Genomic DNA, 12,217 nt, shown 5'->3' with positions numbered 1-12,217 from the left:
TTAGGATCAAAGGAATGATACGAAAACCAGATGGTATAAGAGGTGCATCGTCTGGAAACATTTCATCAATTGGCGCAAAAACTAGTTCAGAACAAGCTCCCACTGCATTCTCATCAATTCCGCTGCATAACTACCGAAAATAATGATAATCACACCATTAATAACCATATTGAATAGACTGATTTACGTCTTTTAAAATTAATGAATATAAAAGAGGGTCATTAAGCACCTGCAAGAGATGGATGTCGCGTGACACGAAAGGGTCTTCTTGACCAACTGCATGACCTTCAAGTCTAATAACTTCAAGCATCTGTACAAACAACAATTTCATCTAAGTATATAAATTTAGAAAATGGTTAATGTGTGCAAAAGGTTACCTCTTCATGTTCGATTGTCTGGCCAAGGGGCATGATGATCTGGCTACCCGTAAAACGCTGTGGGCCGCATCCCTTGATATCCATACGGGCTAGCTTTTACTGAAGCAGCCGAGTAAGCGTCTACATTAAAATCAGCCCATTCTGATCGATGCTCCCGTAAAAACCGCACCAATGCAGCTGGAGGTACATTCTGCCAAAAAATAAATAGATCAATAAAAAGTAATACGTTCACTCGCGTTTTTTACTACAATCAATAAAACACTCACTTGAAACAGCATTGAGGCCTTTGCACAAAGCACGCCTCCAAGAAACGAGAGGGAATTGGAAGAATTAGTTGATGTGCTAAGATGTTTGGTTGAATTAATCGAGACTATCACATCTTCAGCACCGTCACAGTTCATCAATGACCACCCGTCATCATTAAATCCATTAATAGCATCATTGAATCCTCTGAGTACACCGCCACAACAAATCATTCATTAATTTTGACTTTTTCATTCTCAACCACAAGATTTCAACTTTTTCAACATTACATAAAATAATCTACCTGCTTAATCTTTGACTTAACGTACGCAAAATGGCCGGTTGCCTTCCAAGTCCATAAACAACTTCTCCACTCGATTCTTGAGCTATTTTGCCTAATATAACGCAAGGCCTACAGCGAAAAGAATTACTATTATTTATGTCACATCAAAAATAACCGGTTGTAATAAAACAAGTCGATAATAATCAAATGATAATAAGATTCTACTCACTGCAATGGTCATCTTCTGTGCTACAACTTTAGAAGATTCATAAAGTGGGCGAATAACCTCAGGGGCACTCCACGGCTACAAAATGAATAACGATTATTAAATAATTTTCCTTAAATTGGCGAATAAGGTACAAAACAGTATTGTTTTTACCTCAAGGTTAAGGTGGTCAACTATGTGAATTATGGAGCCACCACCGTCACACGGCCTAATCAGGTAGCCACTTGGAAGCATTTCCCCTCTTACAAATTGGGCGGTGGATGCGGCATTCGGGCCACCGCTAGAGCCCGAAAGGGACCTCTCACACACCTTAAAGAACAACATAGCATCATAAGTAAATTTCTAATATGATCATAGTGAATTGTTAATGGTTAAATTAACTTACCACAAGACTACCGTTTTCTAAACTTGTAGTGTATCTCAGAGTCCAAAAATCTCGTGCTGGGGCCAGTGTGGTTGGAGCATAAACCTAAATGAAAATTTAAAGACCAGTTAATCCGATCTAACCAAAGATAATGTGCTGCAAAGACGTTATAGTAACTGCAATTCACCTGTGTATAAACAAGTTCAATAGTTCCACCGTTTCCGGCAGGTAACATTGTGAAAACTTCAAGATTCCGGCAGTCTCGATACCAAGATGTACGGTCTTTAAGGATCTCCACAATCTTAAAATAAAAAATTAAAATATGGAATCAGACTACAAATTAGCTTCTGAAAAAGAACATAATGATATACCGGTCTTACCTTTGTGGGCTCTAAACTTACAAGACCGCAGGCTCTAGCTGCCACTCCACTACAACCCTGTGAAATGGCAAAGATCCCAACCGAATCCGGACCAGGCTGGAACATAACCAACAAAAATAATTTAATAATCAAAATACAAATTTATATAAATAGCTGTTTTGAGAAGAAATGACGGGAACCTTCATCCCAGCATCTGGACCCAATCGACAGCGGTTCCTGTAGCCTTTGAAAGGAACTCTGTCAAAGTTTCCTCTGCAATCGAGAGGAGTCTAAAAGATGCACAAAATGTAATAAGATAGATGAAAATGTAAATAACAAATAACTCATAAAAATTGTTATAAAATTACCCAGCTGGATTATTAGCATCTCGAAGAGAATGCTGGGGAGTGGTAACCGCAGATTCACAGCTCGCATCCGTAACAGCTGAAGCCTGCGATTGATTACATAAGATAAATGTTAAATGATAAAGTTAAAAAGAGATAAAATACATTTCAATGTTTACTAGTAAGAGCTTACAGTGTGCAACTGTTGGCGCATATACCCGTTCTCATATACAAGCTGAGACACCTGTTTCTGCAGGCGGTCATTCTCCTCCATCAACAATTTGTTCATTGCAGATAATTTTCGGTTCACCATTTGGAGTCTAGAAGATTCTTTTCTCTGTTTCTCTCGACATCTGATTCAGAAATAACACAACACAGTTCAAAGATCATAACAAATCACCTTAAAGCTTATAAATTATAATCAATCAAATATATTTCAACAAATAATGTCAAAATCACTACTTTTTTCCATCATTGATTACCACTAACAATCTTGAGTTCCTGGTGTTATTCAAAAAACATGATTACAAGATCAAATCCAGATATTCAACTATCAACATACAGCAGATACATAAACTAAATGGATATTAAAAAAAAAAGCCACCATTAATTACTTATGACAATCTTGAAATCCTTGTGTTATTTCAAGAAACATGGTTATAAGATCAAATCCAGAGATCAGACATATAGCAAAAACACAAAATTCAATGTAATAAAAGGAAAGCCACAATTTAGCAATGGTATAAAATAAAAACTAAAAATATCAACATACAAATCCCAGATTCAAGAATCAAGTGCATGGTACTAAATTCAACCAAATTAAGATTAACAACATATGTAATCAAAATTAAAGCTTTTTCAAGAAACATGGTTATAGAATCAAATCCAGAGATCAAAACACAGAAAATACACAATTTAAATGGATATTAAAGAAAAGCCACAAACTTTAAGCAACTACAAATCTCAGATTCAAGAATCAAGTGCATAGTACAGAATTCAACCAAAAAGTAAGGATCTTTATGCATCTAACCACAAGATTTCACAACATATGTAATAATCAAAATCAAAGCTTTTCTTCACCTGCGGTTCTGAAACCAAACTTTGATCTGTTTAGGCTCTATGTTGGACAAAATAGGGCATTCTCTGATCAACTGTTGCCTCTTTAAAGAACTAGGCTTTGGACACTCTGCATACACCCTCTCTAAAGCTTCAACCTGTTCAGCAGTATACCTTACATACTTCCCATTATCCAACTGGTGTTTCATGCTGCTACTGCCACTACTAGTCTGCTGATGTTGAACAACCATAGCCATTATAATTTATTATTATTAATAATATTATTATACCAAAGTGGTGTTGAACACCTCAGGTGGTGTGATTTGTTGTGGTTTTTTTAGATAAATTAGGCAAAAGAAACAAGAGACAAATTATCACACAAAAAAGAAGAAGAAGGCCTTTGCTTTTTTGGGATTTTCAGTCCCAGTTCATTTCATACATCCAAGTTTTGGAAAAGGGAAAGTAAAAATATGTGACTAATATACAGACAAAATTTCAAGGTTTTTTTTCCCAAAAAAAATCACTGCTTTTTCTTTTTTTCAAATTAAATTTCAAAATATTTGGAAATATTGAAAGAAAGAGGTAACACCCTCTTAAGTCTTTTTCTAAAATGAACAACAAAATTGATGAAATATTGAAAGAAAGTGAGAATCTTGAGGTGGGTTAATATGGGTTTGTTTGTTGGTGTGAAGAATAAGAAGAGCAGGAGATGAGTGAGAGTGAAACCCTAAACATGTTTTTGAGTTGTTGAGATGAATGAAGAAGAACAAGTTAGAGACAGAGAGAGAGAAAATGGAGTTAGGTGTTTTAATTTGCTTGGAAATAGAAAATGACAGGGTTGGGTTATATGCTTCTGCTGCCTCCAGCCAGCCTTTATCATCTCTGTTTGTTTTTCCTTTTTTATTTTTCAATTCATATGATTAATATTAAAAAAAAAAAGTAAACGGTTAATGAGCTGATGGTAGAGTGATATGAGAGATTAGACGAGTGATGATGGGAAACTATATGAGTGTGTGTTTTTATAAGTTGGAACATTGAACTAAACGTGTTTTATCGCACCGCTTGGATATTTAAGGCGTTGGCCTTATGTGAGAGTTTTCCCCGGATCGAAATACGAGTGTATCTCAATGTGTTAAATTTAGTTAGTAGCTGATTCGAAGGATTTGTTGACCATTCAGAAAAATCAAAAAAGTAAATAAATTAATTCAATACATTAATATGTTTTTAAAATATTTAAGAATTTAATGTATTTATATTTTAACCACATATACGCAGGTTTCCATTACAGGTCATTATATCATGTAAAATTGGATAACAACAATGTGGTTAGTGTAACTCCAAACATAACCTACGTTACGGTTTTGTCCTAAAACGTTTATCGTTGTTTCCCACAAGACACGGCTAGTCGAGACAAGACATAGGAATTAGCTTTACGTACCCCCCCCCCCCCCTCCTTCCCCTTTCTAACACAATGAATTTGACATATGAGTTTTAACTAATGAAAAAATTGTGTATCACCTAAGGTGTCACAAACACCCATATGACTCTTCGTCCTTGATGTGTTTTGGCACACCATTGACAAAACCAACAACATGCAACGATGTAATAACAACCAATGCTTAATAAATAGAGTGTAACCACGTGAAACGAGGTCATTTGTGCATTGACGCATGTAGGGTTTAAGGGGATTTGGTAATTGGTCACTATGACGCATGTAGGGTTTAAGGGGATTTAGCAATTGGTCACTCCATATCGACAAGTTCATCTTCTTTATTTATGTTGTTGGTGGGTGCGTTATATGCCATTGGTCACTATGATGCCACCATGCAAGATGTGTCTCTAACGTGCTCAATTGTTGCTCATATTATGAGGGATAGAGTGACAATTTTTTTTCTTGGTTACTAGAAAAAAAAGATAGATAATGGGAAGAATGAGACCGTGTACAACATTTTAGTCGTAGTCGATTTTTTTATCATTTAAACAGTGGGTAAATGAATCAATATCAACCTTTTAATCATTCCAACATATGAATAACTTAATCAATAACCAAATTAATTATCTTGATAATAACCTAGATTAATTATCGTGGTTCTTTTTTTTTTTGAACAACAAACTTTTCACCTGATCCCATTTTTACACCTAATACTAAATCAGGTCTTTGTCCATAATTGAACCTGAGACCTTCCATATAAGAGGCAAATGTCTCTATCAAGTAGGGTAGCCACACATTAACAATTGAATAAACTATTAACCTAGCTAGATTAGTTACCGTGTTATCAACTTTTTTATCATTCTAATTCGAGCCTTCACTCAAACAATATGTAGACAAAATATTTGATAAAAAGAATATTAATAAAACGGGTGTTACGTATTTCTTTGCTTTTAACATGCGAGGAAAGAAGTCTTTCACATGCCTCCCATATGTCATATACATGTGATTTTCTATAATATTATCGTATTTACTTTCGACCTTTTTGCTATATAGAAATAATAACATAACATATACCGTGCATATTTTTAATCAATTAATTATGAATAACTTATATATGAATTTTGGTTAAGTTTAATCTTTTTAGTACAATCATTGATAATATTTTATTGAATATTTATAAGAATAATTATAAAAATGACACAAAGTAAGAGCATTTGCTTTCCGTTTTCTTTTCTAACAATGGAAGGTGAAGGGACTCGATGGAGACTCATGGAGTTAATTTAAAATGAAAAAAAAAGAGTAAGTCCATTGTGACACCGAACAATATCGACAAGAACTTGTGACATCAAACAATATCGACAGGAACGTTTGAGAAAAATCATATTTCACGGTGTATAAAATGCGTAATGTATTGGCGATGAAAATAGTGAAATGGGTAAGGAATTGCATTAATGGTCGGTGGATGTATGGAAACGATAACTAGTTGAGTCAATTTGCTTTGTAACGCTGGAGCATGGAAACATATATCTTATAGTCGAGCACTATGACATAAAAATTGTAATGGTCTCCAATGATGTTGGGGTTCACGAGCTTCAAATGCTCGCATTAAAAAGAAGAGTTATAAAACTGGTCTTGCATAACGTATGGCGATATATCACAGCATATGTCGTATACTCGCTCGTATATATGGAAATATAGAGTTAAAAAATAAAAGGAAATGACAAGGTTTAAGATATGACGCGTATATATGAATTTAGAAGACTAGAAGTTATATATCATAGTTAAGTTGAAGATGTGAAATTAAAGTACTATAAATAATAAACCTAGACTTAAATTTATGAAACATTAATATTAGAAAAATAGGTAGCCCCTGCAATGAATAAACACACTGTCATTTTGACTAGACGGGATAAGCTAAAACAGCAAAAAGGCATCTCCGACAAACTATAAAGGGACAAACAAAGTAACCGGTGTTCATGGCCGGAACTATTTCTGCCATACCTATTGCTCACCGGAATTGATATGACTTGATTTGATAATATATATCATTAAATATACTAAGTTACACTTTTCGTCCCTCTTGTTTGAGGTCCATTACGAATTTAACACACGGGTTACGAATTTTATAACCGCAATCTTTGCGGTGCTGTTTACTTTAATAAATCGTCAGTGATTCTTTAGTTGATAAAATAATTAGTTTACTCGTTTAAATTTACGGTTTGAATTTTTAAACATTTCTGTTTATACATGCAAGAATCAAAACCTAAAATCCCACAGCAATAGTTTCAGCATAAAACCCATGGTTTAAACATGAGCGAAAATCGGTAAACTGTGACGAGACAAACCCCTGAAAAAGATGTCAGCGTATTGAGAAGCTGATAAAACATGAAAAACACCACACTATTACATTATACTATAAGATAACTATTGGAGGCCGGTGCCACAATTTTTTTTAGATTATTTTAATAATTTTTTAAAATATGCAATTTTGATTTTTTTTAGTTTTGTTTTAGTTCTACTAATGTAACGAGTATAGTTGATACTGATCAAATTCATGTTGACTCGCTGTCGTTGCATAAAACTTTTTTGATTTTATTTTTTGCATTTTTTTATAATTTTAATGTTCTTTTCTTTAAATGTGTAATTTTTTTTTGTTTTAGTTCCAATACTATAATGAGCATAATCGAAACTGACCAAACTCGAGTTGACTCGTCGTCCCAACGCTTAAGACCGACCGAGTAAACATTGTTTTAAATATGATATTTGTTTATATCATAAGCTACACAAGTTTTTTTTTTGTTTAAGTTATGGTTCGATAACAAACGTGAACGTTAATTCACCATTGGTGTTGCAACGCGATGAGTACAAAACGGGTTATCTATTAATTAAAATATAAATAATTAGATTTTCTAAATATATTTATTGTGTGATTTTTAAATATAAGGTAAATGAAAATAGATTGTTCCATCCACAAAAGAGACACAAGGAGTGCAATCAATGGGGCATGATGATGAATAAAAAAGTCAAAATGGATTGTTTTTCCAAATTCAATTGTTTCTCAACTTTAAAGTGTTGATGGGAATGAATCAACATCCTTCCACTTTGTCTCCAATCTTCTTTTAATTTATCTTGGCCTTTTCCTTTTCCTTTTATTTATTTTATTATTATTATTATTATTATTATTTGGTTGCATGCACAAAGTAACCTAATTACACAATTTATTATTCATCTTAAAAGATAAGGCATGGTTCAATACAATGAACTTATTCTTAGTTTTCTAGTTGCAAAATTGATTCATGAAATATACTCTTCGCATCATTAATCGAGATACCTTAATGTTATTACGAATGAATTTGACTTTCAGGAATTCAAACTACCGTGGTAAATTACATTAATCTATGTGGTATATACACAAAATTTCCAGATCAAACCCAGATTCAGGACCATATATGTTCGGCGATATTTTAATTTCATATACTTAGAAATCAAATACATGTGAAGGCGGCATCGGGCAAGGTTGCTTAACACGAGAGAGCTTGTTTGGAGAATCAACACGTATTTATCCCCTTCGCCTTTGACACTTTTGGTTTCTTAACTCCGGATGCCGTGGACCCTTTGAATATGGTTCAGAAAGTTGTGTATAGTAACGTATCAGCCATAAGAATCAAAACTTTGTTTTTAGTCGGATTGAGTTTGCTATCCAAAAGAGGGTTGCGGCGCAGCTTGTTGCCCGCTTACCTGCCACTTCATTGTAAATCGTTTGGATGTTTCTATGAAATATAAAAGGAGGGTTATAAACTAAAAAAAATATATGTATAACTAAATAAAAAAATACACAAACTATATTATTTTTAATAATTATTAAATGTTAGTATCTCACCTCTATGATGAGCATTGGCATTGCTTTTGCTGTCATAGACTCATAGTAAAGCGAATAAATGGGCACTGGCCATCTCCTCAGTACGTGGGACCCAGCCCCAATCTTGGTCCAAGTAGGGCCGGTGGGCCCTGTAAACTGGGCCAAATGATCCACCTATTGCGTATGTGTGTAGGGAAAAGAAACGGTGACATGAGCAAATTGGTTTGATGGGTTAGTGTGGTTCAACTTCAAGTGGAGACGTGGGCCCACCCACCTCTCTTCTACATTTGTCTTCACAAAATTATTATTGATACACAAAAGTACAAGCTTGGTCCTTTGATTATGTGTCTACCTAATTATCATTATTATTTCACAATTTAAATTTAATTTTACTAAATTTTATTCTCTTTTGGTAATCGAATGGCAATAGGTTTAATATACTCTTCTTATCATTTGCTTAGTATGTGATAAAATAACGGCTTAAGAGTGACAAGTGAGACCAAAACGTTAAAACAATAGTAACATATGAATGCTTTAGGGATATTGTGTCCAATCAGTAATCATTTTGTAACAATTTTTTTGAAAAAAAAATTGATTTACTAAATAAGAGTAAGTGAAGCATAGTGTAAAGTACCAATTCAAGCAGTGATTATTGGTAATTGACAACGAGGTAAAGTGAGCCGAAAAACCTAACCAATGAAGATATATTCACATGTTCTTTTTACACATTAATCTAGTAGTAACATACCAAGGGGCTACTTTCATTACAAAGTTAATGTTCCCTAAGGCAAAAGGTATTCACTCTCACACAAAATTTATTGCATATTTATTATTTGGTCCCTCTCTCGTATCTACTCGTTTTTCATGCTCTTCCCTCAAAAGATACATGTTATTTAGAATCAGCAGTGTAGAGTGTCTATCCGCGCATTCCGAAATATAATAGTTTTGAGAGTTTTTTTAAGGATGACAGGTGTGATTTAGAGGAGAAAGCGGAAGCATATGGTCATACGGTTTATGTGAGTGAAGGAATGAGAATAGTGATATGGTTTTTCGAGTAGAAGAGAGAGATGCAACGCCACTAACGTTTTTATGGCTGCCCTTTAGAGAGTTGGTCTCCCTTTAGGGGAAACCCTTGCAGATATGCATGTCCGGATTGTTTTTATAGATTTATTCAATTATTTAGCGTTATTTAATATTTGTACACCAAATTTATCTTTAGTTTGAAGTTATTTTAAATATATTAATTTGGTAAAAATAATTTAAAAAAACTTATTGCTTTAAATTTATTACATTATTTTATTTAACTTGTTACACTGTTTTTTTTATACGATATTGTAAGGATATAAAAGGGCGTTTTTAAGGCTGGAGATAAAATGATTGCTTTGAAGAATGAATGAGAATATTACATGTCACATGTTTAGATGTGTTTGTGAATGTTATTGCGATTTTGGGTTGGATATGGCCTTATTCAAAGCATATTGTGAATTGAATGGGATTAGACAATAAGACAAAACAATATGAATTTTTCTTGTGGCATCGTTTGATGAATTTGGATGAGTAGGGATGACAACGAAACCCGAACCTGATGGGAAAACTCAAAACCCTACATAATTGGGACGAGTAATACCCTAGGGTTTGGGACGGGTTTGGGATTATGTTTGAAAATTTTAATGGATTTGGGACGGGTTTGGGATTTGTAATATACCTGATTACCAGACCCGATTACCCGATAACAATGACCCATTTACCCGACTATATAGCCGACGTACCCGACATAAGTTTATATATTTTTACTATATATATATATTAATATAAAATATTATATTTGTATATGATTAAGGTAACAAAGTCCCTTATTAGTTTCTAAATCCCAAATCTCTTTATTCACTTTGTCTCAGTTCATAACACATTAGTTATTCTAATTTTTAATAAACAATTGGCAACTTTTTGGTTAAATATAGTTTCTTTCTTTCTTGTTTCTTCTAATCATTCTTTTTTGGTTACTTTTTTTTTCTCTTCTGAAAATTTGAAAAAGTATTATTTATTGAAACTTGTTTATGACAATTATTAAAGTCATTTATCTTTATGGTAATCGATTAGCTATATTTTGTCAAAATCTAATAGAAACCCGATGGTTTTTTTTGTCCAAACCCGATAAGAAACCCGAAACCCGATGGGTATCCCCAAAACCCGATGGTAATTAATTACCCGATAAATACCCGGCGGGTTTGGGACGGGTTTGGTATGAGCGTGAGTTTGAGAATACCTAAACCCGACCCAAACCCAACATTGCCATCCCTATATGAGAGTGTGATTTGATAAATGTTGAAATTGATATTCATCATTTTAAATGATTGAAAGAAAGAGAATTTAGAGGGCTTTGATATTTTAGGATATAATGATAAGAAATAACTAATTGATCCTTTTACTTTAATACCTCTATAACAATTTTTTTTAAAGCTTAAAAGGTGTTTTATAATTTACTATAAAACGATTACAATAAAGTGGCAGGCAAACGGGCAACAAGCTGCGCCGCAACCCCCTTTTAAATAGCAAAGTCAATCCTGCTATAACAATTATCATTATAATAATGAATTTTATATATTCTTCAATATAAAGATTGATCTACATCGAAATAGAAGACAAATGAGAAATAACTTGCATACCTACCCCCTTTCCCCTCTTTTTGGATTGAAAATTCAAAAGCAAAATTGTAAAATATATAAGCGATTTGAAATCGGTGACTTTTCATGACAAAAATTGAAAGTTCTTATATATTTCCTCGTCTATATATGTAACACAAATATGTATAACACAAGTGCTCACTAAGACAAAGCATAGGTTGGTTATTACAAACATTTTGTTCATACTTTTACATTACAAGAATAGGCAAACAAATGTTAGTGATATGAATATGAAAACGGTGAATAAAAATGATTGTGGTGTGTCAAATGCCAATCAACAAGGTGTATAAACCATTTATTTATTTAATATCTTTAATATAAGCTATACTATAGATTAAATAATTCTAGAATATGTCAACAAACACACTCACTAGACACTAGGTGGTGTTAACTTTGCTTGCATATTACACTTGAAATGTAGTACCATTAGACATCATGTCAAAGTTTGCCATTCCACCATTTGGATGCATGCCTTTGTCTCTTTTCTTCTCTTCTCTTCTCTTCTCTTCTCTTCTTTTTCACCATAAAGCATTTTACCCACAAATAGTTAAAAAAGAAAAGAAAAGAAAAGATGCCACTAACATGTTTTTGGTTGTTGGGGAGGTGTTGTTGAAGCAACATATTTGAGTAGTGTCTTTTTCAAAGCAAATTACTAATTAGTCAAAATTGGTACTACTTTTATTGCATTTTGTACACATTGTGACCACATGAAAATCTTTGATCATACACCCACCCACCCAACATAAAATTTTCATGGTTTTTTATCGATAAAAAAAGAGTCCGGTGATTAGACCCGCAAATACTCCTTAATCAACGAGATCTAGTTACATCACAGTTTCTGTTTAGCAGGTGCCCTTCAAGGGTTACGATGATAAACAAGTAGAAACAAGACTCGGGATTCAAGTTTCCGGTGACATGTGTTAATGACTACAAACTAACTATTTCCGGTTTGGGTAATCTAAAGGCTCAATGATGAATGGTACTTGGTGC

General features: G+C 33.5%; 1 pseudogene across 1 annotated transcript; it reads right to left on the bottom strand.

Moving 5' to 3' along the window:
• Positions 1-7: 7 nt before the first annotated feature.
• Positions 8-3,857, bottom strand: LOC143614849 (homeobox-leucine zipper protein REVOLUTA-like; annotated as a pseudogene). Its single transcript, XR_013150361.1, has 14 exons — positions 3,277-3,857; positions 2,390-2,549; positions 2,221-2,303; positions 2,053-2,142; positions 1,874-1,969; positions 1,681-1,794; positions 1,515-1,598; positions 1,283-1,438; positions 1,133-1,207; positions 925-1,032; positions 644-827; positions 378-567; positions 230-310; positions 8-130 (listed from the first exon to the last, which is right to left on the bottom strand). The product of XR_013150361.1 is annotated as a homeobox-leucine zipper protein REVOLUTA-like (transcript).
• Positions 3,858-12,217: the final 8,360 nt, after the last annotated feature.

This window comes from Bidens hawaiensis, unplaced genomic scaffold, assembly GCF_021521415.1.
Source record: "Bidens hawaiensis isolate Kalapana, Puna unplaced genomic scaffold, B.hawaiensis_p1.1 tig00041212_1, whole genome shotgun sequence".
In the NCBI taxonomy this organism is placed as follows: domain Eukaryota; kingdom Viridiplantae; phylum Streptophyta; class Magnoliopsida; order Asterales; family Asteraceae; genus Bidens; species Bidens hawaiensis.
Note: the sequence above shows the minus strand (reverse complement) of the source record. Positions and strands in the feature narration are given on the sequence as shown.